General features: G+C 32.1%; 1 non-coding gene across 1 annotated transcript; it reads left to right on the top strand.

The window, feature by feature from the left end:
* The first annotated feature begins 548 nt into the window (after positions 1–548).
* On the top strand, positions 549–654 carry LOC133306950 (small nucleolar RNA R71). The gene has a single exon (XR_009750984.1). It is a non-coding gene; the product is annotated as a small nucleolar RNA R71 (small nucleolar RNA).
* The last annotated feature ends 6840 nt before the right edge of the window (positions 655–7494 follow it).

The raw sequence follows: 7494 nt of genomic DNA, 5'->3' as shown, positions 1-7494 counted from the left end.
GTAATTGACATGCACTTACTATAATTTTCCGGGATACTTTTTCGGCACGCATTTGTACCGACTAGCAGAATCGGTATCTGCACTTTTCTTCCGAAAAGCGACTTTCAGCATTATTACTCACTTACTATAATTATTAAAGCCTCATAATAATTATTAGGGTCAATTATGGAATCATTTCCTAATTTTGCATAATTTATTAATTAAATTCTTTAATTAACGGTTCAGGTTCTTACAGTTGAGGTATTGGAACTTGAGGCTGAGACAATCTTGCCTGAATGGCTTGTCCTTGGTTTTTCACTAATGTGGATAGTGCATCAAACTTGGCTGAAAGGGCTGTTACAGAATCTACCTCATGCAAACCAGCCACTCTTCTTGACTAATTTCTATCTTCAGGCCATTAGGCATAATTTTAAGTCATTTGTTCCAACAAATCATCGGCTTGATTAAAGGACATAGACATAAACATGTCATTAGCAGCAGAATTTGCTAAGGCTCTATTTTGAGTGTTAAGGCTATTGTAAAAGGTTTGTAGCACTGCCCAAGGTGGCAAGCCATGGTTGGGACATTGCTTAAGAAGGATTTTAAATCTCTCCCACACATCCACTAGGGTCTCACCATCTTTCTGCATGAAGTTGGTGATGTCACATCTAATTTGTACTACTTTATTGGATGGGAAAATTTTCATAATGAATTTTTCAGCCAATGTATACCAATTGGTTATAGAGCTGGATGGAAGGGAGTTCAACCACTCTTTGGCTTTGTCAGCCAGTGAGTGGGGGAAAAGCTTCAATCTCAGCACATCATCTGAGATATTGGGATTCCTAAAAGTGTTAGCCACTTCTATGAAATTCCTAAGGTGCTTATGTGGGTCTTCCATCAACAGACCATGGAACTGCCCCATATTTTGGAGCATTGTGAACATCACAGGTTCTAACTTAAAGGGCACTCCATTAACAGGTTGGGCAATACTTAGGTCCAACTCATCCAACACAGGTATGATGAAGTCCATCATGGACCTATCATTGTTATCTATTGGTGGGTTCTCTATCCTCTCAGGTCCTCCTTCATTCCCATTTACATTTCCTAAATCCTCCATTTCTCCAAAATCTGGAATTGGGATCTGCCTATTTGCTCTCTGGGTTCTTCTCCTGACTCTAAAGGTCCTTTCAGATTCAGGGTCAAAAGCTTCTAAGAAAGGGTGTGGAGTTGCACTCATGCACCCTTTTCACTAAAAAAATTAAACAACCAGCCGAACAGAAAAGAATTTGAAACAGCAGCAGTACCCACAAATAGACAGAGTTATAGAACAGTAAAAAAATATAAACTAAAGGAATGAAACTAAAAAAGAAAATAAAAGACTGACACTAAAAAATTGAGAAACAAAGTAACAGCTATGAAACAATAGACTAAAAAATTAAATGACAAAACAACTATATAAAACATGCAGAAAAATAGAATATTAATAGAACAAAAATTTAAGCTACCAACATTCAAGGGATTACAGTAATATCTACTAACACAATAAAGAAAAAAATTAAAATAAACTAAAATAAAAACATAAGAAAAATTGAATTAACTCATAAACAACAATCACACACAGAATTCTAACAATGTACGCCTTCGATCTCCGGCAACGGCGCCAAAAACTTGTTGCCTTGCTAACCGTTATGCAAGTATGCGCGCAAGTATACGTGACAACAAGTAATATAGGGCTTTTGTGAATCCCAGTTTTCGTTCCCACAAGGATCTTTCGCGTTTTTGACTTTGAATAAACTTGTAATTGCTAATCATAACCAAAAATAAAATAAAATCAAATTAAATGACTGCTATTCTAAATCAAATGCACTAAAAATATTTTTGTGAAGATTTTCTTTTTTAAAATATAAATTTAGTTGGTGAAAGAATTTTGAACTGACTGGAAAATTAATTAAATGGAAGCCTTGTAAACTTTTTTTTTGATTTTCTCTTACATTTTAAAACAGAAAATTAAACTTGTGATTTGAACAAAAATACAAAGTGACAACAAAGATTGATTTAAAAATAGTGTTTGAAAACAAGTTGGGTATCAATTTCCCCTTCCCTCATTTGCTATTAGGTTGTTTTGATAGAAAATAGATGTTGCTTTTTCAACAGTTCCAGCTTAACGAAAATACTAATACAACCATTGTTTCCCAACAACAGTTTTTTTCCATAAATAACAGATGACACATCCCTGTGTATCCATTATTACTAGACCTTGAAGCACCATTTCCTTAAGTTACATGGGGGTAACTTCATCCCTGGAGTCATACCCATTGAGAGAGATCTCTCTCAACTTTCCATGTGCTTACAGAGAGGTCTAGTGTGGGTTATTTTCCAATAATTCCACACCATTAGGAGTAGCCTATGTGTGGCCATCACATGATAAACTCAGCATAAAAATACACTGTAAACAAACTGAAAATTAATACTTTAAGCTTTAAATAGCAACTAATAACAAATGAGTTCTGGGTACTCTTTCAACCCAACTCTAAAAAGGTTTAGCTCATCACTATAGGTCTATGAGCATACAAACAGCAAAGTTCCTTAACAAAACAAGAAATTAAAATTTACAAACAAAGAAAATTAAAAGGCAGAAGCTATATCCAGAGAATAGCTTTGCTACAGTGCTCAGAAAAATTACACAAATTAAAAACCTAACAATAGAATAGAACTAGTAAAAATAAATCCAAAAGAGACGAAGACAAGAGAGAGCCTACAACGCTTTTCCTACCTCCTTTTATAGCTGATGCTCCATCATGCAAAGCGGTTCACACCTCAGCCCTCGCGTGTGCTCCACGCTCTTCCCAATCGTGCGTCTCCTTTGCAAGCATAGGCGGACCCAGGGGAGGGGTTAGGGTTGGCCACCGGCCCTCCCTAATTTTAAGATTTTTTTTTTACTATATATATGTAATTTTGGACTAAAAAAAAATTAATTTTGGACTAAAAAATTAAATAATTGGACTGAAAATTCCAAAAAATCTTAAACAAACACAACTTTAGATATTGAAGTTGTAGTTTTTTCTAAAGGAAGTAGCAAATTTTAGGGTTCAAGAAAAAATTTCAAAATCAGGCATACTTGATTATCAAGATGGTGGCGAAAACTATTGTTAAAGAAGACAACAACAATACACAAACAGGAGTTCCAATTGAGCTAAATATTGGGAAAGAAAAAGAGTCAGCATCCATTGTCAAATGGAAGATAATCAATATCAGACTTCGAAATTGAATAGAAGACCAATTTTTTTATGATTCTTTGATTATATATATTGAAAAAGAAATTGTTTTGAACTTTAGCACAAATTCAATTATAAAAGAGTTTAATAATATGAAAAAAAGGTAGAATAAAAGTTAAATGAATTGACCTTGAATTTTATAATAAAACTCTTTCAAACTTTTTATATTAAATTCATATATGATTATATGTACTTTTCTTAATAATATAAAAAAAAATTCGCCCCTCGCTATAGAAAGTTCTGGGTCCGCCACTGTTTGCAAGGATAGCACCCGCACTCCAAAAGAATCTTCAGCCCACACTCCTAACAAATTCCAGCTCACCAAATCTGTTAAGGATTGTGTTTGGCTTTTTCTGTATCAAGGGAAATGATTAGGGTCAGTGTGTGGGTTGGTTTGGTTCTCAAAATGAATCGTGGGTGATGCTATGGTTTGATGGTTTCGACAGAAATCGAAGGACGGTCTGGCTTGGTGGTTCGACTGTAGAATGAAATCCGGATGGTTGGCTTGAGATGGGGTTTGGATGGTGTATTTGCTCACAGAGGTGCTGTGCTAGGGTTCACAAGTTTTCCTCTTTTGTTTTCACGCTTATGAGCCTTTCTTTTTCCTTTCTTTCTTTTGTTTATTCATTTGGGCTCCTAATTTTCTTTGTAACATAGCGGCCCACTCTCCTTTTTCGTTGCTTTTTCTATTCTTTTCTTCCCTCATCCCAATCATTTAATTTTTGTTTTACTGGTTAGTGTAGGAGATTTCTCTTTCAGGGGGAAGGTACCAGAACTGTTTGAGGGAGATCCGCAACCATGCTTCTGATGTTGAGGATAAGAAAAAGGGTATTAAGATTAGCAAGGAGGATTGGGGCAAATTGCATTTACACATTGCTTCATACAACAACTTTCCTACTGCAGCTGGACTAGCATCTTCTACTGCAGGCTTTGCCTGTCTTGGTAATTTACTGTTGTCAATCTTAATTTTTTTGATCAGGCGAAACTAAACTGTATATCAATGGGTACAGATTTCATGGTGAAGAGGAAACAACCTTATTTAGAATTTCATGAGATGAGAAATTCGCTCAGCGGCTCTGAGGTTTGTGTCAAGAGGACCAATATATAGTTTTTGAGCTAGACAAGGACAAAACAAAGAATAATCTGAAGAAAAAGAGTGCAAAAAGAACATTATGCATGGAGGCCTAACATTTCACTCGTTATCTCATTACGAAAACAGGAAATTGACTTCTAGTTTCCCTAATAATCGTTTGACAATTCTAGTCGAGCTATGGCCAAGGAAAGGGATAACTTATCCATAACCAAACTGCTCCACATTTTAAAAACCGGTTATTTTTAAAAACCGATTTCATATGAAACTGCATTTTATTTTATAAACTGGTTATTTTCCAAACCATAAAAATAATTGGTTATCCTTAACCAAACTATTTTACAATTAAAGAACAAATAAGTATTATCTTTTATCCTTAGCATTAAAATGTGAAAATTACATAAATATGAATCATTTTTAAATGTGACATAATTAGAAAAGTCTCAAATACTAACAAAATTTATGGAAGAAAAATATTTTGTCAAAAATTTTACAAAAATCATATTACGTACAAAATAGAGACGAAATTTTTTTTCGTCGAAACTAGAGACAGAACAAGATTTTGTCATAATCACTGATATAAATTCTTGATGGACAAAATATTTCAGTCAAAATTCTTGATAGAATCTAAATTTTGTCGAAACTTTCGACAGAAACAATTCTATCAAACTTTTCAACGAAAAATAATTTTGTAAAATTTTTTGATGAAACACATTTCCATAAAAAAATTGACAGAAAATAATTTCATCAAATTTTTTTACGAAAAATATTTCCGTCCAAATTTTCGACGAAAAATATTTTCAGCAAAATTTTCAAAAAAACACATTTAGAGCGAAAATTTTGACCTAAAATATTTACGTAAAAATTTTGACGAAAAATATTTCAGAAATTTTTTTTGACAGAAAATATTTCTACAAAAAATTACGACGAAATTTTTTTTTGTCAAAGTTTTGTACGGAATCTAAATTCCCTCCAATCATTTCCCTCAAATTTTTTGAGGAAAAATATTTTTATAAAACTTTTTGACGAAAAACATTTTTTTCAATTTTTATCGAAACATTGTTCGTCAAAAATTTTTACGAAATTTTTCATAGAAATTTGTTCCGTTGAAATTTTTGATGGAAATGTTTTTTTATCAAAAAACTTGACGAAAATATTTTTCGTCAAAAACTTTCGATAAAAATGTGTTTCGTTAAAAATTTCGACGGAAATGTTTTTGTCAAAAAGTTTAACGAAAATGTTTCCATCGAAAACTTTTGTCGAAATTTGAATTCTGTAAAGAATTTTGATGAAAATTTTTTTCATCAAAAATTTCAATGAATATGTTTTTTTGTGAAATATTTTGAGGGAAATGTTTTGACGAAATTTATATTCCGTAAAAAAATTCGACAAAAAAAATTTTTCGTCAACATTTTTTACAGATATGTTTTCCGTAAAAATAACGTGAAACAATTTCTATAAGAATCATTTCGTCCTGAGAGTTTCAAAACAATGAAGATCCTTGCAAGAAATAGTTGGTCAACTATCTATAACCGGGAGAAACAAACAACTACTTATAAAAATAGCACGATCCATCAAAAATACATTTTGAATTTGTTAAAAAATCGGTTTTGAACTTGATAACCGGTTTATGGTTCATTACCGGTTTTGAATTAAAACCAGTTTAAAACCGATTTTGAATTAAAACCAGTTTAAAACCGATTTTAAATCAAAACCGGTTATGAACCATAAACCGGTTTTGGAACTGGTTTTAAACCGGTTTGGACAAATTAAAAACCTATTTTTTTTTTAAAAAAAATGGTTTGTTTAAAAATCCAACTCGTTTAAAACTGGTTCGGTTCGATTTTTGACAATAATCGAACCGCTCCATGCACATCCCTAGGGATAAGTAAACTTTGATCAGAAAAATAAAAAAATAAAAAGTTGAAGGTATAATTAGAGTTCCAATAGCTTATTGAACTGAGGTATAACAACTGGCTTGAATGGGAGTGTGTTCCTGCCATAACTGAGAGGACTAAAGTTCTGAATTTTAATGGGTGACCTATACGAAAGTAAATATTTGAATGAAATAATTAAATACGGACTCAATATTTTTTCTTTGTTCAAGAACTTTTGGAATATTGAATCATACATTATAATCTGCATTATGTTATTATGTGTAGGAGTTCAAATTTTACTCTTGTTCGTTGTAACACAATTTAAATTATTCAAGTTGGGTCACAAGCAAGAAAAGTATGTGTTGAAATGTGATCATCGAAGTTCTATGCATTTAGACAAAATATTCAACTTTTCACTCTTCCTCAAAGCATATCGATTTTCGTTATTTTTGGACCTGAGATGTAATAGAAGAGAAGCATTTACGGGATAATAAAATATACATAGACTTAAACTGATGCGATGTAATAATAGTTAAAATGCAAATACAAATATGAAATACTATTAAATTGATTATTAAATAGCAGTATCGCTTCGGTCTTTGTTGTTTTTTCCATAATATTTTTGCTCGTAATGTTGTTCCCCTGCTACAAAGGTTGACGATCTGAGTTGCAATCTAGCTCACAAAAATAACATTATTTAGCGCTTGTGAATTAGTATGTTCTTGAATTTTGTTTTTTCAAAAAAGGAAGGCACTTTAAATACATAAAATATAATCACTAGTCAAAAAATCATTTGTTAAAGTTGTGATAAAATATATGTACATATAAAACTATATATTAATCTTTTATTTTTTAATTTCTTGGGGAAGGTTATATTTATCACTAACTTACTACCATTTTAGTAACCATTAAATAGTGGTCACTAAAACATGACAGAAAGAGGAAGGTGTGTGTGAGAGAGAGTTGTGGAAGTGATTGAAGAGAGAGAAAGAAATTTTATATCATTTATATCAAATATAATCAAATAAATCATAGTGATAATCTGATTTCTAATTTATTCCAAAGCATGAGATGTGAACAACCACTGCATGCATGGTATTTCAAGAATTGTCTTTAGCAAGTGGAAGAAACTTCCCAATCATTTTTCCCTCTTGCAATAAGATGTATATAAAAACATTTTTCCCTCTTTAGCAAGTGGAAGAAACTTTCCAATCATGTCTTCAAGACTTGTTGGAATATGCAGTACATGAAGCAAAGATGTATATAAGAGGAA

This window comes from Gastrolobium bilobum, unplaced genomic scaffold, assembly GCF_033153095.1.
Source record: "Gastrolobium bilobum isolate Gb01-03AN ecotype WA unplaced genomic scaffold, APGP_CSIRO_Gbil_v1 utg256771, whole genome shotgun sequence".
Taxonomy (NCBI): Eukaryota; Viridiplantae; Streptophyta; class Magnoliopsida; order Fabales; family Fabaceae; genus Gastrolobium; species Gastrolobium bilobum.
This window is presented reverse-complemented; position numbering and strand designations above follow the sequence as displayed.